The sequence below is a fragment of the Epinephelus fuscoguttatus genome, linkage group LG12, assembly GCF_011397635.1.
Source record: "Epinephelus fuscoguttatus linkage group LG12, E.fuscoguttatus.final_Chr_v1".
Taxonomy (NCBI): Eukaryota; Metazoa; Chordata; class Actinopteri; order Perciformes; family Serranidae; genus Epinephelus; species Epinephelus fuscoguttatus.
In genome coordinates this window covers 27,557,176-27,583,220 of record NC_064763.1, presented here as the reverse complement: position 1 = coordinate 27,583,220, position 26,045 = coordinate 27,557,176, and the positions used below count along the sequence as shown (strand labels likewise).

Sequence of the window (26,045 nt, the reverse complement as noted above, 5' to 3'; positions counted from 1 at the left end):
ATATTAGAGCTGTTATCAGTAACCCAACACTCCCTGTTTAAATGTCTATAGCTCTGTGTGTGTGTGTGTGTGTGTGTGTGTGTTCTTTAATTGGAGCTGAGTTAATTCAGCGCAGCAGTGATTTAATACAGACACTGAATGCGTTGATTTTCAGACCTCAGATTTATTTTTGGTATGAAGTGCCTCTCAGGCAGCTGCGTGTGTGTGTGTGTGTGTGGGAGAGGTCAGGTCATTACAAGTGTCTTGAAACTTTCCTGATAATAATTAATTATATGTAATAATAGCTCAGAACTATTAAACAAAAATCGAGACCTAAATTGACTGCAGATGTCAACCTGAAGGCAAATTATATTGACTTTTCTTGTGTGATTGCGAACCCACTTTTATCGTGAATTATAAAACACTTTATAAACACTTCAGGAAGAGCAGTAGAAGTCCCTGAACTCATCTACTGATACCGGTGTACAGTAGGTTGCTCTTCACGATATGTCATTAGCAGTCTAAGGACATCGAAATGTAGGCAGAGGCAGATCACACAATGATGGAGGATTATCTGCTTTGTGTGTGGTTGTGCTGTCTGGGTTGAAGATGTCAGCAATGCTTCTCTCAAGTGCGACTAGATGAGCTTATTCTCAAGCTGAAGCCGTATGAGATATTTTTTAGAGAGGTCATAGAAGAAAATACTGTCTCACCGAGATGCCATGAAGATGGAGGGTATTTCATCTCTTTTGGAGGCAAGCAAAATTCTAATTTATAGAAGAGATTCTGACTCTGAAGGGAATCTGTGATCCTTCTCCATGGTTATTAGACTTCATCATTCCCATACATTTTGTGTGAATGGGAACCAGCTGATTACTTCACAAGTGTGCTTTGGTGAAAATCCTTTGTTGCTCTAGAGTTTCCAAGTCACCACACATGATGTTTTTTTTTCTTTCTCAAGCTGCAAGTGCTGTTTAATTCCCTGCGTAGTTCAGATTCTGACAGCGTCCTCCAGTTTGCATATAGCATGCATAAGCATATGCTCTGAAATATACTAAACAAAGCAAACAACAGTTGCCTTAATGAGGATTTAGAAAGGCCGATTTGAAGATGCATGGGAGAGTAAGTGGTGTTGCGCATTCTTTGGAGGGTTTTAGCCTTAATCCGACCAATGCATGTGGCATTTGAGGTCCTGTTTCCTCAGTATGACTCTCATGATTTATCAGTGTGTGACTTCCTGTTTGTCTTTGCACAGCACACCCGGATGATAATAAGAAACAAATCCCAAAGGCATTGGAAAATACTGTTTAAAACCTCTAACTACAACCCAAAGCAGAAGCCAATAAATAAATTCAGCCCACATGGGGAAAGGAAATGTATTGCTGTATGAATATGTTTACCATTTTAAATTTCCTCCCTTTTACCTTGATTTTTTTTTTTTATATATCCTCTCAAGTCTGATAGAATATGCTGGAATAGAATGTGAATAAACACATTTATAGCGCAACAAAAAAAAAGACGTGGAAATAAAGTGAGGAGAAACTTTGTTGAAGGACTGTTTCTTCGTGTCACTGTGGCTTTTCAATGTGTTGTATTAACACATGCTGTAGGTCTCCTCGCCGTTATTAGCGTAACATTTAACGAGAAAAAAAGGAACCGAGAGAAATCCAAACATTTGCCTTGCTGTCCCAATTTTTCTTTCCGACTTCAAACAAGGTTTCAGTTATTTTGCAGCGTTTTGTGTGTCAGGGCAAAAGGAATGAGGCTTTTGTGGCGAGGTGCAGAGAAACACTCCGTGAACTACAAAGTGTGGAAATTGACAGAGTTTAGTCTTTGGCTGCTGACAGAGTTAATTGGAGTGGAGCCGAGGTTTTCAGGCTACTTACACAGACAGTGAGATCTAAATTAACCGAGACTTTTAGACACAGTGCAACATATTGCTGGGCTTTTAAACGGCTATATGTGCACATTGCTAAACATACAGTATGTGGGTGTTTGCAGACACAAAAGCACACACATGCTGATGGAAAAATTACTGTTATCCAGTTGAGATTAAAGTCTAATTGTAATTGAAAACATTCATGATCGGGTTTGCTTAGCTCAAGATGTGTTATAAAAAAAACATGAGACGAATGTTTTACAAAGTCCGTGACAGTAATGACATCATTATGACTTTGCCGCTGTGTACACTGTCACTTTATCAGATGGCCCAAAACAAAGCAGCGAGACAGGATGGCATTTAACATAGGAAGCTGGATGTCTCCTGTGGCAACTGTTGTGTTATGAGATTAGAAATATGCAGGTTATATATTGACTTTTTCTAATATCGATCATCTGAACAAACTCTAATGGTCAGAAAAATCTTTAATTTCTGCTCTGTAATTAGATGTTGTGATTTTTTCAATCCAAGTTAAGAATTATGTTTTATTTTTTCTAAAGATGATATCCGTTGAATTATTACCAAACACAGCCAAGAACATTAAACATCCATTTGTAATTAAGATGTTATAAAAAGCTACCAGTTACCTTAAATGTGCAGTACGATGTCCTATTAATGAGATTGACCATAAAAATCAGCATATCTGTTGATATATAAAGGTTGATCGCAGTGACTCATCAATTTTTTCGCCAAGTGCTGAATGTTACTGGCATTACAAGGCGGTTCAAAATAGCAAAAAAGTTTTTATGATACATTTGGCATCACTCATGTACTGCTTAACACTCACTGGACATTTTTTCCACTCTGTTAATGCTGCTTATGATAATCCAATGCCAATTTAATCACCACTGTCTTTGAGCACATAATATGAGGTGCTGTCATGCCAGGATATGAGTTTGAGATTGAAATACCTTTAATATTTGTGTGTTGATAGTTTGGCAGCAGGAATGTTTTTGGCATGACTCTCAAAACTCTCAAAACCATCTGAATGTGCGTGTAAAATTTAAATGAATTCATTGCATGGCCTATTTTACATGGCACCAGAACCAACAAAATGCTTATTGATCCTTGCCAGATCACAATAAGCAAAGTACCTTTTTTTTTTTTTTTTTTTTTCAGTTTTTAGAGAAAAATAAAATTTTGGCAGAGCTGACAATCATGTAAAGGTTTGTTCATTAAAAAGTAAATTAACCCCCCTAAATTAAAAAAAAAAAGAAATCTCGTTTTTGTGACCAAACATTTTTTTCCTCTAAGCTAGTTTTATATGCGTTTTTCTAAAGGGCCCATTTGAGGTATGAACCATCTCAACCCTCCAGGCTTTGTCTGAAAAGTAGTTGTTATTACTTTAAATGCAGCATAAAGAAATGCAGCAGAAAAATATAGCAAAAACTGCCAAATGAAGAAATGGAAATCAATGAATATCTGAGACCCCCTCCTGTAGACCTTCAGTTTAGATTGCTGAAGTGAATAGCTGCTGAATACCAGAGGCAATTTCTGCAACATGAGACTAATGGGGTCTTTCGGTAAAAAGCAAATGCATGGTGGATACTCTTGAAAAAAAGGATTCAGGATAGAATAACAACCACTGCAGCTTCTCAAAACACTTGTAACTGATAGTATGTGCCCTTGTCCTGTTAAGGGTCGTGGGTGTGCTGGAGCCTATCCCAGCTGACATTGGGCGAGAGGCAGGGTACACCCTGGACAGGTCACCAGACTATTGCAGGGCTGACACATAGAGACAGACAACCATTTACGCTCACATTCACACCTACAGGCAATATAAGCCTAGTTCACATTACACAGTTTTCACTGCGATTTTGACGTCGCAGAGGATCTTGAGAGCCACCTTGGGTCGGAGGTGAGTCGGCAGATAGTCTGTCATGATGAGTCCTCATGTGTGAACAAGCCTACGAGCAAGTTGCCCCCTCGTCTGTGACTGAGACTGGATATCTGGCATGCTAGAAAACTGGAGTAGTGTGACACGACTGACAAAGAGCATCAGCCAATGAGAGGCGGGATACGTCCCACGTCACCACGCAGGAAGACGGAAGAAATGTGAGGAGGACAAGCCACGGGGTTGCCAGGTCGGCTTATTAGCCACGACTTTGGGCTTTGGTAGTCGCGGGTTGCTTTTTTTTTTTTTTTTTTTTTTTTTGGGCTTGTTTCTAAAGTGGAGTTGCTTATTTGGGCTTGCTCTCGAAACGTTGCCTTTCTCTCTATATTCTTCGCTTCGTTTGGGCTTGTTTCCATAGCCCTGGTTGCTTGTTTCTCTCCCAAGATCTGGCAACACTGACAAGCCGGCAAGCAACAACAACAATGGAAGCGTCCACAGGATCACGGGAGGCGCATTGCCCTGGAGGCAGATCTGATTCAACACTGGGAAGAATATCTATGCCTTTACGATGTGTCGTCTCCAAGTTAAAAAACATAGTTTGGTGAAGTCACCGCATTATCTGGGGCTCTGTCGGCGAGGGCTCAGTCGTGAAATCTTGTGGTGTGCACACACAGGTTGTAACGCAGTTGGCGAGACTCCCAATGACAGAAACACACGTCACCAGGTATGAACACTCAAAAGATTACGATAGTCTTGGTGTGAAAATCATGTAATGCGAACTAGCCTTTAGAGTCACCAATTAACCTAACCTGAATGTCTTTGGACTGTGGGAGGAAGCCAGAGTACCTGGAGAAAACCCAAGCTGACATGGGGAGAACATGCAAACTCTGTGGGCTCCAAACCACTGCACCACCATGCCACCAACAGCAGTTTTGTTTTAAGTTATGTATGTACTGTAGCATCACAACTCATTTACGCACAAAAGCAAATACTTTCTTTCAATAATAGTTTCTCCTTGTACGCTTCCTACTGAGAGATGCTGTCCTACAAAATATAGCAAGAAAAAACCAGAGCTACATTTTTTACATTAAAATTGGTGGCATGGCCAACTACACAGACTTCATTCCACCATTTACTAATAAATAAAGCAGCACCATAAGGTTACTCATCTTCTGTCAATGACGAACGCTTTCTATTTTTACAAGAATCCTTTGTGCTGTTAAAGCCAATTCAAGATAAGAGATTGGTAGTTGACAGTTCACTGAATAGACCTACCACTCAGTTCCTTTTCTGTTTTTTTGCATTTATGGACCAGCTTGGCAATGTAGACTGACAGGAAATATGGGGGAAAAGAGAGAAGGGAATTATGTGCGATTAAGATCCCTGGCCAGACTCAATTCACTGGACCCGTACCAGGTGGCATCCCAGACTGATGGGCCACCAGAAAGCCCTCAGGAAAAGTTTTATTCTTCTAACAAGTCCTTTTACAGTGTGTTGTGTCCCTTGGGTACATTGCCATCTCTTTAGCACTTTTATTTCCACTCTGCTTTTAACAGCTATTCATGGAAGGAAGGGGGTGAGAAATAGCCTGGCACACAATTTCACAATTTCATTGTCATCTGGTAAGATTAATTTCAAGTAGCCTAGTCATTTGAAATAGGATATACAATAGAAGACTGACAGTTTTCTCTTTTACTCACACTTCATCATGAACTGTTTATACACTTGACTTGACAGCCAGTCTCTGAGCTGTCACTGGTCTTTACTTCTCTTGTGGCTTTATGGGGCCATGACAAACACGACCTCAGACCTTGCCTAATTAATTAGGATCTTAAAGCAAACCATTATGCACAGTGTCCTACCTGGTCTCACACCAGTCGTACCACCGTTAGTCTAATTTTTAGACGCAAAAAGAAGAATATAAATAAGAAAACAGGTGCAGACTCCTGAGCATATCTCTGATGATAATGCATGAGCTATTATAATAGCAATAAAAAAACAAAAGATAGATTTTTCAGTAGCAGTTTTTCCTTTTTTCTCTCATTTATCACACACGCACACACACAAAACACTTTTTCTCCCCCTGTCTCTATGCTGTGCACCATAATTATCTCGGGGATTTACAAGCAGTCACAAGGTTGCTCTGAGGTTGTGCTCAGACAAAAACACGGCTTCAGTTATTCTGGTCTTTCTTGAGCAGATGAGGCTGTGAGTGTGTTTGACAACAGCGATGTACTCGGTTGTCTGAGTTCCGTGTCCTGTCCAAAAATTCATCGTCAGGTTTTCACAGAACAGAGGAAGTTACAGACCCACGCTGTGAGGCTGTGTAATTAGTGACAGCAATAGTTTCACAGTGTAAATACACACAACCGGGGTTTTAGTACTGCAGGGCTAACATGGACATCTGAGTTTGTGTGTGTGTATGTTATGTTCTACAAAATAATGTTTAGCGTGTCATTTACTTAACCTGAATGAATTAAGATCATAAAGCTGATATGATCCTACTTCTAATATTCAAGATTTATGAATCCTTAAACTGATGTGCACGTGTCATGCTGCTCCACGAGCAAAGACTTTCACTCACTGGCTGTTCTGCGTGCAGTGCAGCATCACATGTGATGAGCACATGTGGTGAGACACTGGAGCTGGGCATACTTGCACACGCGCATCCGCCCACACACATGCACAGACTGACACTAACTTTCACCTTGTCAGCACTTGCTCCAGATGCGTCTTGATGGGTAAAGCATCCATTAACACATTAGTGTGTCTTAATGCATGTCAGTGCAGCTGCACACCTCAGGATGTACACCTCTGCACACACTGCTCAGCCTCCTGCAGCAGGTAGAGCTGAACGCGTTGCAGCAGCAGCACCAGCAGGGCGAACCGTGACCGGGTGTTTGCTCACAATGACGTTAAGTCAATTTACAGCGACATTAATGTGTTTACTGAAGAAAAGTAACTATTTTCCTCCTGCTAAAGATCACTTTGTTCACTGAGGTGGGTTTGACTGTATAATGCTAGGCTTTATGTCAATGACCCGAACTAATGTGCAAGCCCCCGGTTGGCACAAAAGCTATAGTGAGGTATCTTAAGGCTTCTTTGTGCCTCATTAGATTTGCTATCATCTGATTGGAGCAGATGAGCCTCTGCTTTGCTTTTGACTTCAGACCAGGGCTCATTACCCCTCAACTCCCACTCTCTGTCCACACTTACCTTTTTATTTTCCCCCTGTCTCTTTCTCCCTCCAACCCAATCACCAGAATAAATGTTTGCATTGTACGTCTCTGCAAACCACGGATATGTAACTTGTTATTATGTAGTGCAGTGGTTGCCAGATGGTGAGTCGCGGTCCAATAGTGGGTTGCGGGTCCATTCTGAATGGACAGCAAGTGACTCACAAACATGTCAAGTTTTATTATGAAGTGTTGTTTTCTGCTGTTAAGTGAGTGACTAACAGACAGCTACTTGACAGAGTCAGCGAACTAGCTCAACAACATGGCCAAATGCAAGTATGACGCTGAATGTATTAAACTGTTGGACCTATAACTAATGACTAAGGAAAAGTCTGGACCAGTCGGGAACCACTGATGTAGTGGATAAGTTGACACTTCTTTATGTTTCAACAATGCTAGCATGTAGTTATGTTTAGGAAAAAAGGCACTTGGTTATGGTAAGGTAAAGATCATGTTTTGGCTTAAAACGCTGGCTTTTGGAGATGCAGTGGCTGCCAGAAGTTTTGGTGGCACAATTGCAGCTGGACATTCCAGAGTCTGGTTGTGTCTTGCAAAAAAAATAACGGCGTTTGATGTTTGTCTCGAACAGTTGTCTGCAGCTTGGCAGCCGTCTTGCCAAAGTGTCACGTCACCTTCCCCTCCACCTCCCAATGACAAAGTCAGCCCCTGTACATGTAGTCATTACTACTCCACTCTAGAAACATTGATGTGACAATGGGTGTAAAATGTAACTGTAACTGTTCTGTGATATGCAGAAATGTACAATCCCAACATTTTATTTTACTGCAACTGGGCTGCTCCCTCATACACATATGCTTGTTAAATAGCAAGTGAAACCAGGCTTTCGAGGAATGTCATTAATAGATTTATTAGACTTGTCATTTATACGTCTCACAATCTGTTAGCAATAGCTGCAAATACAGTCAAATACAATTACATCTAAGAAAGCAGCCTCCTTCATACTTTGGAGCTGCCAATGATGATTGACACCGAACCGCTTGTCTCAACATTTCACAAAATGCCAAGATCTCATCCACCCACTCTCGCACACATCCTCGGAAACGCATATACAGAAATATACATACATGCATCCTTTCTATTCTAATAAACACACTCTCCACTCCCTCTCTAATCTCTATCAGTCACTCAGCAGGAAAAGACTAATAGTTCTCTCCTCTGATCCTCCTTCACTGTTTACTCTCCAATATGTAGGCGCGAAGACCTTACTGCTGTGTGTGAATGTAAATGTGAGCAGTAATTTGCAATGTTAAGAATATGTATTTGCTGTGTATTATAGTTGTACCATGCACACCAAATTGTGTTTTAAACAGTGGAGGTCATTCCATAGGGAGAAATCATTGTATAAAATGGTCTGGAATTCGATGCGTTAAGGTAATAATTTTATTTTCTCATTCCCTCTGCTTCTCTTTCTGTCTCTGTCTCTGTCTCTGTAGGTGAGTCAATAATTTGCGGTGAAGCCTTCTACTCTGAAGCACCATGGATTTGTGAGTGACGGAAAACACATACACACCGCTCATTTGTGCAGTAATGACAGGTCCACATTACTCTGAGCCTGTTTCAGAAACTTTTTGAGTACACCATTAAATCTCAACTTTTTCAAGTATCTCAAATTAATTCATGCAGGCAAAAAAATGTAAAGCCAAGCAGTAGTTCATCTTTCTCTCAGCTCCCATGAAAAATTTCAAACCAATCGTTGCCAGGAAGTTTTATTTTTTATTTTTTTATTTTCCTGGCAGGTTCTCTAGCTGAGAGCCATCACAGATACATTTTCACACGAAATGGGAGAGTCCATTTCAGTTCTTTGAACATGGGTTAACCAGGGGAGATCACCAAGCAATATTTTACAGCACACAGTTTGACATCTCAGCAGCAAATAAACCCTTGTAAACCCTAAGAGGCCCTTCCTGCATTTCTCTTACTGCCAATGTTACTTGCCCCAAAGCTAGGAATAAGCAGTACACTATTCTCTTCCTCTTTCTTGTGTTTCCAAGAATCCATTTGCTTGCTCCTGCAGCTAAACTTTTACTGTACAGCCTCTTGCCATGGATGATATGGTGCAAATCAAAATCATTCAGTTCAAGATGCACTTGTGAAAGATGTCCAGGGGTTTCTAGTCACTCCAACCCGAAGCTACGCTTTAATTTTTGATACAATAATACATGGTTAGAAGGTAGCAATGGTTGAAACAGTTATACACACTAGGTAGCAGCCACTGTGTTAGCTCTTCAGCAGTGCTAGTCTTTCCCATTCAGACATCCCAATCATATCTTGACACAAAGAAAAAGACTTGAACAATTTCTGCCGAAAGACATTTTGTAATACTTGGTGCAACCTCTCCACACAGGCTGCAACATTTTATTTCCTGTGTTCATGGGGTCCATTGGCTAACCCTCTGGGCCCCACCACAGACCCATCTTTTTTAGGAAGGTAGGGGATCTGTAGGGGAAGAAAGCAGGTCAGCAGTTTACGCCACACAGAACAGGTATACATCGTCGGAGAGCTGGGAACCTGAATATTTATTTGAAATACATCTCAGCACTGTTTTTCAAGTTTTTCTAGTCATAAGTCTATAATACACATTGTGTTTTGTTTAGGCGCCTATTCAAGCTTTAAAAGTTTAGAGTGTCTGAAGGGCTTAGAACCTCATGATGGAAGCACACCCTTTATTTGATAGGACAGACAAGCGTGAAAGGGGGAGAGAGGGAGTGACATGCAGCAAAGAGCCACAGGCTGGAGTTGAACCCGGGTCGCTGCGGCAACAGCCTTGTACATGGGGCGCCTGCTCTACCACTAAGCCACCAACTCCCCAATCCAAGCTTTTTTACCACTGGAGAATTGAAAGTAATGGTCAAAAATACCTCCAAAATACCACATTAAGACACTGAGACCGTGAGTTATACCTTAGAAAAATCCATGCTTGGTGGAATTTGGTATCAAAAACCTTAAAAAATTTGAGATTTCTGTGAGAACTGCATTTATCTGCCATCTGTTGCCAAGCACTTCTGTTCTGAGAAACTCCCTTACTGTGACTATACCTATGAAAGTAACACATCCTCTTCATGCTGTAGGTCTCAAGTTTCATGAGGCTGTGATTATCCTGGAGGACATGATAGGTCATTTTATACAGTGCCGTCAAGTTTAAAAAAAAAAAGTCTTTCCACAATAAAATGGTTACTATGGGGGCTAACACTATCGCACATTAATATAGTTGGTCTCTTGAATCCACAAGAGTCTCAGCTTCTTAGTTATACTCAATTTATGCAATTCTAAGACTGTTTAGAGATCCTACTATGCAGAATTATTCAAATACACAGGCAAAAATAACACATCTGTACTGCATGCAAAAAGCTGTACGGTTTTTGCCCCAAACTGTATGGGGCTAGCTTTAAGTGGGCATGTTTGTACAGAGGAGACTTGTGGGTATCCATAGAATGCATTTTCATTCAGATATCTTGAAGTGAGAGTTTAAGGGACCACTATGAAATTGACTATGCCAGTTTTCCATTGCCAAAATTTAGCTTAACTTTGGAGTGTCATTTAGCCCCTTCCCAACAAGTGAGTGTGACATGGCAGGTACCAATGGATTCCTTAGGTCGTCTAGTTTTGTATGATACTAGTATCTTCACTCTATCTATAGCCTCTGACAGACACTGATGTTGGCGTAGATCGCCGGTGGTCCCGCAGGTCTCTTGAAACATAAAATGGATGAAATTGATATCAGCTTAAAAGCCTGATGTGGTCACCTACATTTGGTGGAGTATTGCCCAAGGTACACATTTTTTGCAGGCCATCTTCTGTGTCTCAGTAGGCTACATGTTGTACTCCATTATAAGTCTCTGCCATCTATTTTCAATCATCAGCTCTTCCCTTTCTCATAACCATTTTAGTGCTGTTCAGTTTTGCTTCTTTTTTTTTCAAAGTTTTAGCTGGAGGCGCCATGTAAAAACTCATTAAACTTTGAATCAGGACAATGATGTAATCAGAGACACAAACTCATAGCAGCACTAATGCAGTTACATTTATAAAGAGTGCCATCTGCTAACTTGAGGGCGCAGGCACCACTTTTAGCGTGTTTGCTGCACTTCATAGGGCACAGTAGGAAAGATCACTGAAAATATTTGTTGTTAATATGTAAACCACTTTTAATGTTTATTTAATTTAATAATGACTCTTAATTATAAGTTATTCTCTTGTGGCCTCTGGTGGCGTGTTGGGTGCTGGGTGGTACATTTGGGAATCATACTTTACCCTCTCCCCTTTGCTCTCTGTTGCTGTGAGACTGTTAGTTGTGCCTTAGGTATTTAAATGGGAAAATTGCTTCTGACTTGATTTGCATAAACTTACTTAATAAATTAGGTGCTAAACTACATAAATTCTCACCTATTAAGTCATTGCAAACAGAAGTTATTATTGTGCCTCTTTGTAAATAAGGCCCAGCATTTTAAAACTCCACATGGAGCCATGTGAATCTTCCTCACTCTGGGGATCTGTCAGCTCTGCTCGGTCCCCGGCATCGTTTTTCATTACTCGGGAGAATTTATGCATCAGTGTTCCAAACAAATCTATTTCCCTAGTTTCTCATTCTTGTATTGGACTTCTGGTTCATTGTTGTTTTTTCTTTTTCTACATGCAGATGACGTAACACCTGCAAGAACAGAACTGTCTGACTTCCTCAGTCTACTTCACTTCCTCTTCTGAAATACAGAGACCTCTTTTTTTTCTCTGGTTTCAGTAACACTGAAATAGTTTGTTATCCCAGTATAACCACTTGTAGATGAACCCAACCTTTTACTGGTGTAGATGGCTTACTGGGAGCTTTGACATATGCTGTTGTTTGTATGTGGTCCTTATTAGCCTTGCAAGTTACACTTTCTCTTGTCCACACACATCTATTCTCATGGAAGCAAAACATCTCTTATCAAATATAACTTTGATGACATTTTATTTGGCTAATTCAATGCTGTTCAGAGGGTAACCATTCCATGAACAGAGATTTTCCAATTTGTTACTAGCTATACCCCTCCAGTTTGACCCTTAGCCAAACTGTGACTCTTAACTAATTTTCTACCCTTAGATAAACCACACATGAATCTCAGCAAAATTACTTTGCGCCGGCCTGGGCCATTTGTACTTTCTATGGTTGGCTGAACCCTGTGCCACCTTGGGAGTTGCACACCGCTTGGGTTTTGCAGCAGTTTTCAAAATTGAATTATTTAAATTTTAACCCTGCTTACTACCGACATTTCAAATTGTGTCCAATCTGATTACAGGTGGCCAGGAAGCTTCAACACAGAGGAAATGCCTCTGATTTTCTGGAGATGTAACTAAATTCCAATTTTAAAAAAAGAAGTATAAAAGGGCTTTTTATTTATCAGTATGACAACAATAATATGATGACACAGCATTGACGTGAGTTCTCCCACCTGACTCTGCACCCAACCCAAAGGTGAATGCATTTGAGACCACTTATCTTGTGTAGATAGTGCAAGCTTTCAATCCTCAACCCACACTGACCCTATTTCTAACACTAACTCAGTGACTTGGATAAACCCTGACCCAGACTGTGAATATCTTTTCACTGACACATTACCATCGCTTGATAGGAATTTGAGTTTCAGCATTGGACTAAGATTACTTTTCAGCTTCCTGTGTCATTCAGACTGTGTCTCTTTTCAGTCTGACAAACAGGTAACGCACAGATATTGCCTTGAATTAACACGATTCCAGATGACACACGAAATATTTCCCTCTACACTGCTCGTTTTCGTGTAATGTCAGCAGCTTAAATCGGTTTTGTTATTGTTTCCTGGCTAGCCTCACATGAACTGCACCAGGGAATTCTCAACATCACAGATGCCGATTACTGTGCTTTGGTCAGTGAGATAAAATAAGGACGTGGTTGGCACTGCCTGTTACATTATTGAGGTTTGCGGTGAGCAAATCTACATCACTGCTTGGCTGCCCTTCTCACCCACCAGCAATGACTCTATCTCCCTCTAAGTTCACAGTGGCTCTTGTTTACTCAATTTCTGTGGATATTTGAGGCGACATTACATGAATAACTTTAAAATTCCTGGCGTTCTGAAAGCTTGAATATATCTTACAGTCACATTACAGCTCGTTTTAAGGTGCAACACCCACATTAAGAATTCCAAAATGTTCAATCAATATTTGTGAACATGAGCTGCTCTCTCTCTCAAAGCCAGAAACCAGAGGAAGAAGTCTCAAACCTGTGATGTCATTAAGTATAAAGTCTGGAGCTGCTCTATAGACAATGAATGGTAGCCCAGGGTACCCAAATGAGCTTTTCTTCAATTGATGTGTTCTCAGTTCTGAAACAGAAAATGTACCCCTATACTCAGAACAGTCCCCTGGGTGCTCACAGTGTCATCAATAACATCTTTCACAGTTCATTGTCTATGGAGCAGCTCCAGACTTTATACTCTATAGCATCACAAATTGGACAAGTTTTTGGATTTGGGAAAGAGTTTTTCACATTTGCTTATGTTTTTGGACTGCTTAGAGCAGAGGTGTCATTTTGGTTCACGGGCCACATGCAGCCCAACATGATCTCAAGTGGGCTGGACCAGTAAAACCCCTACAAAATAACCTATAAATAACAGAACTTCCAAATGTTTCCTTTTCTTTTGGTGTAACGAAGTATATTCTGAAAATGTCCATTTACAAAACAGTACATCTCAGTGTTTCCACATTCAGTCAGTCTATAACTCACTGCCATTGTTTGTGCATATTGTGTGATAATGCTGGTATCACCACACCAAACTCAAGTGGAAGCTATTAAGGAATCAGGTGAAGTTATCCCCTGCCTTACAAACCATTTACAAACCTAAAGTTTTGGCAGTCCTTTAGTTAAAGGGTTCCACCAATATTGTTTCAAGATAGAAGTCTGATACAGGCTACTTTGTGCTATTTTGGCAATATTTTGCATAATGTTAAATATCCTTAAATATGACCATAATAAGGATTCATTGTTTTTCAGAGAGCTGTATTTGGTAAGGCTGAAAAAGCCTCTTAAGGAGCACTTAACATTAAGTAGGATACTCACTTTTTAACCTGCTCCTGAAACGTGGCACATTTTAGACTTTATAAGTGCAGCACTATTAGGTGTGCAGTCATCCAGCAGGTCGGATTGGACTCTTTGGCCCACAGGCTGTATGTTTGACAGCCCTGGTTTAGATCATAGGAATGACATGAATTAATTTTGACAATAGTTCCCCTTTAACGCACATCTTGAACTGAATTGTCAGCTTGTTGCATGCCCTCAATGCTAGAGTACGTCTGCAAGCTAAAGAAGAATACATTAGTCACTAAAACTTGCAGAGTGATACATTCTAGATTGAAGAAAACAGACATATTAGCATGTTAATAGTACAAAAGTTAAAAGGAGAAACAAATGTTTCACTCTGTCTTCTCTGTAAGATTGAGGTAATGGGAATGAAATCAAGAGAAGCTTGATCAGACCCTTCTCTTACTGTATTGACACTTACCCGTAACTGACTCTGCCATGCAGATACACACATGCATGTATATGCAGTTGATACACTTGTGTATTTTTCCTCTTTTGCACTTCCATTTGCACTCTGTATCTGCTTCTCATCATCATCCTCTCTTTTGCCTAAATCCAATTTAATGAAGCTCTGGCCTGAACTCAGCTAACTCTCCGTAACCTCATTCTACCCTTCAGTCTTCCACCAAGACATGAACAGAGCAGCCCCTCCCGATGTCGTCTGTCTCCTGTCTCCTGTCTCCTGTCTTCCTTTTATACAGACGTATAGGCACACAAGCACTCCCACACAAGGGGAACATTTTGCTTGCACACACATACACACACACACACACACACACACACAGCCGGGCAGACACATGCACAGACACCCTCCCAGCTGTCTCTGGTAAAACATTGAGTACCCAGACGTTTGATCATGCAGAGTAAGCCTGACTACAGAAATAGTAACAAATGAACCCTCAGCAAAAGTGAAACTGTTGTCCCATCCCGGTGTGCTTTGATTGGATCATACGGCAGGCAAACCCACAACCCCAAAAAAAACGAGGCTGTTCTGCTGTGAAACCGTGCTGTAGCTAAACACATACATCTGGTCTGCATTAGCACAACATTACTCATCTGGGATACATGTCTGTCAATGGAGACCACCCTTCTGTTTTGTCTTTCTTTAAGTGGTTACTGGAGTCATAAACTACTGGTTTGGCTCATCATAAAATGAAAAAGAATGAAAGAAGAAAGGAATGAATTAACAGGGCTTGTCCAATTTGGTCAGTGTCATTTTTTTTCCTAGATTGTGTGTATTTTCTTGTGGGATAAGGGAAGGGTTGCTATGGTGGAGCTTTTACGATGTGTTACTTGTACGCCAGCGATCTTACTTGATTGTTATACATTTTGATTCAAATGCTGGAATAGACGTGTGATGGGCTCCTTTTCCCTCAGCCCATAGTGTCTGGCCAATGAGATAGCAATGTCTATGTTATATTGGCTCTCCTCTTTGCATTAGTAGATAACCTAGGCTGTCCTGATTTACACAGGCCAGTGAACAAATACTGTGCTCAAAAGTCAATGAAAGACTCAGGAAACGAGTTTCACATTTCTTTGGTTTTCGTGAACAGAAGATATAATCACACAAACAATGAACACACTTGAAAGCTGTCAAATCTCATCACCCTCTGTGCCAGTTCCTCTTCCTCCCTTCCTTTTTTGTGCCATGTATCACATTTCGGAGTGTAAACAACCTCCAAACTGGCTCAGGACTAACCTAGCTTCTCTTTGCAGACACCAGGAGCTGTCGCATCCCGTTAGATGCCACATCAGATCAGGGACACAAACACACACATACAGGCAAACACTTCACAAACCCGCACAACCCACAGGTTATTGGAAAGACCGAAGCCCATGGAGCAGTTGGCTCGTCTAGTCTCTACCAAAGCACCAAGAAACACATCAAATAGACCCAAATCTGGGACTTGGTAGGCAAACACAAAGGCGGCAGTTGCCGCAGTCGCCAGTATAAAAAAAACAGTTTTAAATAACTCTCGTAATTTGGCCTTTACAGTTTCAGAGCTTTTGGAAAAAGCAATAAATTCAAGTCATATGTAGTCCAAACTCAAATTCACTCAGGTTTAATGAAATGTAAATTTTACTTAATAGCTGAGTAAGCTCATATGTCAATGTGCAAATTAAAATCAGCTCATTAAGTGTAGTGGGCTACGCTGAAATCAGTATGTAAATCAAGAGGGATTGTGATACTTCCACACATTTTACGAACACATACTGCAGTCTTATTCTTCATTGTTCATGCTTCTGTGGTCACATACACACTGTGATTGAATCCCAGTTTCCTTAGGACGAGATATGTATGTAGCTGAAGCTACCATGTTCTGACTGTGCAGGGCATAGTGTGAGGTTAGATAGTGAGTGTGTCTGTGTGGCTAACTAAGGGAGATTGCAAGGCAGGCAGAGTGGAAAAGAAAAAAGTGTGTCTGCAGTGTGTATGGACATAGCCGTGTTTCTGTTATTGTATCTCTGAGGTTAACCTCAAGCTGCAGGAAGGAGCCAGCAATAACAGAGCTCAGAAACCCACTGTACAGTCTTTACCGCTCTGATCGCCAACACAAATGTGGGCATCACCGGTGTCTGGGAGCACTATAGGGCACGCGTTTGAGTCATGATACGTGGCAGGATGGCATAGCTGTCAAAGTGAATGACCTGAATCTGAAAGTTCACAGATCTGAACCTCACAGCAGTCAGTCTCAGACACATACACGCACAGCTCCCTGCCTACTCACCAAACCCTCCAGCTGCCAACTCTTTCAGTTTAACTAATCACCTACGCTCCATTGTTGTAAATGCAGACAAACCAGTAACATCAAAGCACTCCAGTTGCATTTATGCAGAGCATTTGCTTTACATGTCCATCAAAAGGATATAAAAGTGTAAGGAAAAGTGGCATTTACATAACGCTTGATGTGGTATAAATTAAACTGAAAAACTTCAGTAACACACACACACACACACACATACACACATCTTGTACTTGTGTCCTTGTGAGAACCCTCACTGACACAATACATTACCTAGCCTATTACCCTAACCTAAACCATCACAACTAAATACCTAACCCTACCATAACCTCACTTGAACTTGAAACTTAAAACCAAGTCTTAACCCTCAAACAGGCCTTTGGGGAAGTGAGGACCAGCCGAAATGTCCTCACAGTTCAAAAAATGCCCCCACTCTCTTGAATAAAGGCATGTTTCAGTTCCCACTATGTAGCAATTACAAGTATGCACACACACACACTCACACACTACCCATCCTCACCTTTTTTTTAGTCTTGCAGTAAATAATTTAAGCATCAGGTAGAGTGCATGAACATTTCTACAGGCTTAATGTCTGACAAATAATGTTCACGGTTATGGAGCAACAACACAGTGATGTGGCTTATATAACCCAGATCGAAGATTTTAAGGAAAATGCTACTACATCATTACTATATATATATATACCTTATACCCTTTTTATAAGAGTTGAATCAAACAGAAGAGCTGTGTTGTATAGTAGGGTAAAAAATTTCCTGTAAGAGATGCTGCCAGGTCAGATGTTTTCCATTTTACTACAGTCCATTTCAGTATATTTTACCCTGAAACACAGAGCTATGTGGTTTAAGGTCGGTTTGGCTTCTATTTTTATCCAGCAGGTTGTCATGAAAAAGAGCTTGGCTTCATTTCTTTGGATATAAAATCATTGTGATTTTATATCTTTGGATATAAAATCATTGTGTACCAGAGCAGAAGGGGGCTGTGGGGGGTTACAGGGCCGATTTCTGCGCTCATTTATTTTCCAGAAAGGTCCTCATGTGTGTCCCAGATGAATTGCTGGAGATAAAAGTAGAGCCTTTTGGTGGATGTAAAATGGAGTTGGATTGAGTGGGAGGGAACTGTGGTCTGGGGTCTTGGCTTTGTTGCTGTTAAATATAGGCTTGAGAAATACCACAAATTGAGGGCCTAGCCTCTGTATTAGATCATTCTGGGGCCCTCTGGCACAAAAACACATTAATGAGAAACACACTGTTAGGTACACACACACATATGTACACAGTTTTGTAGATTGTGTTGCTTTCTCTCCTTCTGTCTAACACACACATACGTTAAGTAGGTGCTTCAAAACTCTTGGAAGATTGGAGGAGATCTTTTAATACATTGAACAAGATTATTGGCTGAGCCTTGTTGCGTTGCAGGAGTGGATCTAGTGTCATCTGGCCTCTATGTTTTCATGTGGTGTTTGTCTCACAGTATAAATGCAGTGTGGCATCTTATTAGTCTGTCTATATGACTCCCTGATGCTCTGATGTCCTATAAAACTCAGTCTGAGCCATCAGAGTTTGGTTTTAATTACCTCCTCTGACACAACACTTACGCCCCAACTCTGGAGGATTTTTGTTTCAGGCATCACAAACATACCTGTGAAGAGTCCTGATATCAATATCACAAGCTGTGCTGTCTCCCAGTTTCTTTTGAACAGGCCTAAGATCAAACACAGTGCTGATATGAGTTTGACCTAAAGGGGGCAGGGACTCTCTTGGGAGGATTTAGTGTGGACCGAGTGAGAGCCAATAAACACTCCATTCAAACAGAGCAATGACACGGAACAGGCAGATATTTGTGTATGTGCTCGCGTGTGTGTGTTCAGTCCCAAGCTGTGCGTGCTCCATCTCTTTGGGTCTAGAGTATCCTGTGACACTTCAAGATCAGAGAACCCAGAAATTGGCACTTGTGAGCACCATTTACCAGTCTTTGATGTAAAATAATGGTTGAGGTTAAGGAAAGTGACACGGGTGGAAAGAATGATCGAAAGTTGAACAATTGTCCTCGACTATAACAGCGCAAGGGTGCGTGGGCTTGTACATGGTTTTTCTATTGATTTTTATCTTTGCGCGGTCTCATGAATTGTTAAGGGGGGGATGTTACTGTCCTCTGCCCCATCAGAGTCCACATCGCCCCGCATGGAGAATGGAGGTTTGGGATTGAGGCTGAAAGGTTGATTGCATTAGTGACTTCTATCAGGATTCATTTGAAGACTGGTTTAGAAACAAAGTGATGGTTTTTGAACTCTGAGGGTGACCTTGACATTTGGGTGTCCAAGCAATCTTCCCCGTTGGGTTGTGTGTGCGTGTGTGTGTGTGTGTGTGTGTGTGTGTGCATTGACCGCAGTAGATCCACAACAGCATACAGTGAAGAACAGCACGCAGAGTAAAGTTTTATTTTTTGTGCTTCTTCTTCTTCTCTCTCCCTGATTGCAACATTCATGAATTAATTATGTGCGAAAGTGAGTTCAAATAGTGCGTCAGATTTTTGGCAAAAAATTGTTAAGATATGATCTCACAACAGATTATAAAGCTGTGCAGACTGAGGAGAGACGGATGAGTGGGGGAGTTTAGGGACATATGAGGAGGAGAGCTAGATCGAAAGTAGGATAGGGGTCAAGAAAACATTCACTCACACACACATAGATATACACATGAATGCACATACAAATGCACGCATGCACACGCCTGGGGGCACACACATGACAAGCTTTTTGCTCTGTGCTCACTGTGAAGTAGAGCGTAGGTAGCCATGACGATAGCGTACATCATCAGGGGAGTGGGAGTGAAGGAACAAAGGATGTAAGTGGGGAAAAACGATGAAAAAAGAAACAAAACATACTATGTTTATTTACCTCAACTGCAGAGAAAATACGGCCTTTTATGATATTATGGAGACATTCCTTTATTCCTATTTTTCCTGTTTTATATTTTTTCATATTTTGTTAGACATCTCATGTTCTGGTTTGCTCATGTTTGAGTTTTGAATTTTGGATGGATGGATGGACACTTAATGTTTAATCATTGTGTTCATCAATGCAGGATAATGAATACCCTCTGCATCAACTACATGAGGACATAATCCCTCAGGGTATGCTTGAAAGGAAATGGTTCACATCTTGAAACTACAATATAGTCAGGTGCCCATATGTGGTGTGCTCATTCAAAATCAGTTGCATATCTCAACAGCTTATTCCCAGATAAACGTGGATTTATGTGAACAGATCACTCTTTGGTCATGTGGGAGTTTGTTTGAGTGTATATAAACACATCAGTCAGTTCAATTTACGGATATTATGAGCAGCAAAGTATAATTCATTCAGATTTACTGGCGTGGTAAACAAGAGAGACAAAGAAGTGTTGACTCCCTACTTCTGAAGAGGACCTAAAGTCCAAATATGTTTCCTGTCCTTGATTATTTATATTCATATAGTCCTTAAGGGCCCGTAGATCAAAATAATCAAAATGTTTTCATGAAATTAATCCAGTTATGCTAACCTCGTTCATCAAACAGACCACAGTTCTTCCAACATAAACAAGTTTCTCGTCTTCCTGCACCATGTTGTTCAGTATGCTTGTTTTCGTTACCTTGCTGGCTACAAAACAAAAGTGTCTCCAAGCTTTTCAGTGTATTACATCATGCTCTCCCAGTTTGGAAGGTCCTGTCATGTATCTTTGTGGCCACCGTACTGTAAACTTTAAAGGCCTTTTTCCTCAGAATCATGGCTTGGTGACAGTCTTACTGGATGTGACGTATAAATGAGTACACAAACAATAGTGATATCATTAGAAAGCAACGACGCTACATTTTCCAACAGCATATGTAACATATGAACCTTGAAAAAGAAAAGAAAAAAAAAAGAAAAACCTTGATGTCAGATAAACTCATAGAGAGAAGACTGTGAATTTCATACCTCATCACGTGCATTAGTAAGGGACCTTTTAAGGGCTAGCATGAACAGTGTGAACAGTAACAACTTGCACGCATGTTTCAGTGTCTGTTTAGGTATCTAGATAGATACCTATACAGAGATAAACTTCGAAATTTGTGAAATAATCTCTAACTTCCCTTGTTACACTGTATTGTATTGCACACGGATGAAGTTTGTTAAGCACCCTGCCCTCAACCCCCCAAAAATAGAGTTTTCTGCCTGCAAGTCAGCTGCGGTGTGCACTGGCCTTTACAATTCCCCGACATTCAGTTTCTGGGTCTGCAGTTTCAGGCGTTTTAATGTGAAGCACATTTTTCACACGTTTTGTAACCTGAGTTATGAGTGAGACATTTTGTATGAAGGAGAGAAGGAGGAACAGAGAGGAAAGCTTGTCTAGGAAACAGTGACCTACATGGCAGTATACAGCAAAATGCATTTGAGACTGCATCCTTCCCTGCTTGTTACGTCACTGTCTTCCCCAGAAGGGATAGGAAGGTGGAGACAGACTGGATTGCAACCTTCGTCTTTGTCCTTCACAAAACAATAGCTTTAATAATCTTGCTTTCCCCACTGAGGTCAGTGGTAACAACACACTGTGACACAACCCAATGTATTTGCATACGAAGACAACTGGATGAGACCACAGATTAAAGCAAATTGGCTTCAGAGTGGCAGTAACAGACAAAGTTACCACTCAGTTATTGGTGGATGCTATTTAGATGCATTGTTCTCACCTCTATTCTTGTCTTCCTTCCTCACCTCTCCATTCTCTTGTATGTGTCTGTGATGGATGGGCTGCTCTATCATATGAGTAATACTAATATAGGCCTGTCTGCATCCACTGGCTCGAGCCCTTGCAAATTGAATTTGTCAGAGGCCTTTTTTTTTCCTGCCTGCAATTTTTTTTATTCACTCCCTCACCTTTTTCGCTGTGTGTCTAAAGGTGTGTGACTAAGCTGTCTAGTTTTTACACCATCTCAACACATTTGCGCTATTCTCCTTGCGTTGGAACACAAGGGTATATGTGTGGACCTTTTGAACAAACCATTCTGTATTCAAATGACCTTGTATCGACCCAGATCATGTCAGCTTTATCTAGAGAGAAAAGACTGAGTGCTGAATCCGCAGCCATTTCTTTTCTTATCCACTCTTCGTTCTTTAACTTTGTCAAGTACCTGCTCCTGTTCTCTTTATTTTTCTCATTTTCAAACCTCTTCTATTTTTTCCATATCTAGTTCCACAATCTTATGTGGTTTTACTACACTGATGCAGAACACTTATCCCTACCAAGTAGCAATTTCAAAAAAATAGGCCCTTATTCTTTCTCCTTGTACCCTCCCTGACTGTGTGTGACTCCCATACCAGATGAGCTACCGTCCACTGCTAACAGGGGGATGAAAGATGGACAGAAATAAGTCGTACCCCGCTTGCTTACTCTCTCCCTTCTTCTCTTGTCTCTCTTTCTGTTTTTCACTCTCTCTCCTGCTGTCTTCCCCACTGAGCTGTAATCTGACAGATGTTGAAAACACAAATTTATTAATGTTGACTGTGTTTCTCCTCATCTGTGTGTGTGTGTGTGTGTGAGTGTGAGTGTGAGTGTGAGTACACAGACAGGGTGCGCCCGTGTGTTTGTGCGTTCTTTGGCCAGCGTGCAATGTGTGATCACGCATACACCTGGTGCATTTACACTTTGTTTGTCTCTCTCAGCCATCAATATGCTGCTGAGGTGAAAGCTGGGTGTGATGATCCTGTCATGGCTGGCCAGCTGGCTGTTGCTTGTTTGGATGGCAACACATTACCACTTGGGGAACAACATAGACATCCCAGGTTCCTCTGTCCTGCCTGCTGCAGAGAGGCAACGTCCCTTCTCCTTTCAGTGGACCACAATGGGGCCTTATTTTGGAAAAAAATATGTATAGTAGTTAATGGTGAGAGACAAAAAAATGTTTGATCTGGTGTGAATTGTGCCATGAAATACACACATGATCTTTATTAATTTAAAAGATAATTTTGTCTAGTAAAGTGAAGTTTGTTGTGAAACTGGTCGAAAAAAAAGACTGTGAAAACAGTAAACACATAATTAGAAAGACTGCACAGTAGGGCCCTAACGGTACATGTATTTGTGTCGAACTGTTCGGTACGCGACTTTCAGTTCGGCATGACCCTGTACCGAATTATTGGGCGCAGGATATTATTTTATTTTATTTTGTTTTATTTTAATTCCGTTTTTGCGAGCCGAACCATTTAAAATATCTAGTTCCCCGACGGACATAATTGAGTGACGGACCGAGTCCAGTAAATCTCCGCTTTCACTTTGTGCAGCGCATTCTCGCATTTTGACAACATGGCAAGTGAGCCTGACGAACCTGAAGACCCACCCGCAAACCTTAAGTCCTCCGTTTGGGAACACTTTGGTTTCAGGGTAAAATACGAAGATGGAAATAAACAAGTGGACAAGACAAAAGCAGTGTGCCGACACTGCAGAACAGCGGTCTGGTATGTATTTGGAAACACGTCTAACATGCTAACGCATCTAAAGCGACACCACCCAAGTTTGAACGTTAACCGGCACGACTAGAAAAGCAATCTGGTGCAAACTACGATATCGTCGTCGTTTAAAAAGAAAGAGCGTTTCCCTGACCATCGCGCTAAAGAAATAATCAGCGCCATTGGAGTTGGGTAAAACTGTTTAAGTTGCACTTTAGATATAAGCATGTTTTGTTTACTGCACGTTAACAAAGTGGGAAAGCTAAGTAAGTTCCTAGTAAAACTGAATCTGAGCAGGCTTTAAAGCTGACCAGCTGCACTATACTTTTTATCTTAATTGAGTAAAACTGTTAAAGCAGAAATGTATATTCATATTTTTCATTCAAAAAATGTGTTAAAAAAACAGCAGGATTTTATTTTTCACTTTTATATTTCTATTTTCATTCAAACAATGTGAAAAAGCAGGATTTTATATATATTTGTTTCATTCAAAAATTGTGTAAAAAGAGTTAACTGCTGTGGTGGTATGTTTTAATAAGGTTACCAATAAGTAAAAGATATTTAATAGTTGTCTATTTTTTTCATTACTGTACCGAAAAAAAAAACGAACCGTGACTTGTGTACCGAGGTACGTACCGAACCGAGATTTTTGTGTGCCGTTACACCTCTACTGCACAGGTTGCCTTTGTGTTTCATACCAGTATGTATTCACACAAGCAATGGGGTCTCTCTCATTCTTTAGCTTCACAGCTGATTAAAAGACTAGGAGTCAAAGGATAAAACACAGATAACATTAAATTTGGGCATGGAACATAGCTAAGTTACCTAGCAAGGTAGCCAGCTGGTGTTGTTGACAAATACCATGCGTGACCAGAGATTCAGATCAATGAGCATTTTGACACAAAACTAAATGGTACTACAACTAAAACAAACTGCAATTTTCTCAACTTGCAAAATTGAAATTGACAAAAATTAGATATGCAAGTCATGGCACAATTTAAATGAGACTGAGAAATTATTTGTCTCTTGCTGTTGACTGTTATACAGATTAATGTCCCAATTTCTAAGATCACTTCCAGTACGGTTAGTCAGTGCAGAGAGCTGCTCGGAAAAGCGATCATTTTCTTTGTGGCAGCTTGCCAAAGAGCTGCTGGTTGATTGGCTATACGACTGACAAACTTGTTGTAAGTCCAGGCTTGGCCACTTTAAAGTACTTTACACATACTATAATGGTTTTTTAAGATAGTGTGAAGGTAGTAGTATAATTTCAAGGCTGATCAGGGCGAGTTTTCCCTCATATTTTGCCTTAGATTGCCAGAGAGGTCTTAAAAATAATCGAATGCCATGTTGGCCTCAATATTCTGAAATCAAAATGTTACTCCAGATTGTGAAATTAACCAGAAAGGATGAAAAACCAAATTTTTAATCTCATTTTAGGAGCTAGTGGTGTACCGTTAAAGACTACCTGTTTCATAGGCCTATATTGTTTGTGTTTACTGTAGCGATGTGTTGTTACATTGTAGTGGAAGAGCCAAATGGCTGAAGATAGATTACAACACTGCTATCTAGTGTTCAGGTGTTTAAACACAACACAAAATGAACCACTGCCAAAACTTTTTGCATGTAAACTATTAATAAGAAATCAATGCAGAGTTTTTGAGAATCATCTTAGTGTATCTATATTTTCTCACACCCCTAGTTGGCGCAGTGTAGCTGAGCATGGCGGTATTCAACATGTAAAAAGCTCAGTTCTTGCACTTCTTATTTTATTGGTCACATTGTAGGCGAGTTGTTTCTTGGTATCTACAGTATCTCTTTAACACCCCCTCTCAATCATCCTGTCTGTTCCTATTTGTCTTTGCTGCCCCAATTACAGTACCTCTCACCCAAGCTTATACCAATCCTCTTCCCCACTCCACCCTACCCTCCTTTGCCTCCATCTCATCCCCTCCTTCACATTCACTTTAATCCCATCAACACGTTCTTTCCAGCCGTTCTTTCCCTCCGATGTGTTTTCTCACCTCTTCTTCACAACCCCATCTATCAGTTTTCCTACTCTCCTCACTCATCTCCCTGCCGTCACAGTACAACCCCCCCCCCCCCCCGCTCTTTTTGAGCCTATCATTAGAGACCATTAAGGTTTCAGCTGTTCCACAGAGAATGATGGAGTCACTTTGACACCTTCAGTGGAGAAATTAGGTGGGAGGTATGATGGAGGGGAGCAAATATGAGATGAAAACGAAGAGAGCAAGTGAATTAAAACATGAAAGAAAAAAAAAATATCAAAATCTATTCTGGCTAATGCCAAGACCAGCGGGAAAGATGCATGAGAGTGTGGCAAAAGTAGAGACACAGTTTCAGATTGATGATGATGATGATGAATTGGGTGATTAAGAAAAGGATGAAAACAGTGTGACAGTGTGAGGAATTATGATGATGACGATGATGATGCTCATGTTTGTGTTATTGTTAATCTTGGTCAAGAACCAGGCAGCGTAAGGGGAGGTACGCACTATCATCTGGTGTGTGTGGGGGTGGAGTAGCCATCAGTCCCTATGCATCTTCATGGGTATGTTGTAACATATAATTCATGACTTACAACACATGGCTGCTCAACCATTTTATTTGTCTTTGGCAGCTTTATGCACACAATAGCAATGCTGTACTGCACCGGAGTTATATGCACAACAAATACGAAAGTCACATTCGAACAATGTCTAGTAC

The 26,045-nt window shown here is 40.7% G+C and overlaps 1 protein-coding gene and 1 long non-coding RNA gene across 4 annotated transcripts in view; both read left to right on the top strand.

Moving 5' to 3' along the window:
* Positions 1-26,045, top strand: part of cadm2a (cell adhesion molecule 2a) — a 361,176-nt gene that overhangs the window by 140,277 nt on the left and 194,854 nt on the right. The gene's annotated exons all lie outside the window — the stretch shown is intronic.
* Positions 1-26,045, top strand: part of LOC125898854 (uncharacterized) — a 104,137-nt gene that overhangs the window by 13,948 nt on the left and 64,144 nt on the right. Inside the window, exon 2 of the long non-coding RNA XR_007450662.1 lies at positions 8,443-8,493. This is a non-coding gene — a long non-coding RNA (uncharacterized LOC125898854). The remainder of the gene's footprint in view (positions 1-8,442; positions 8,494-26,045) is intronic.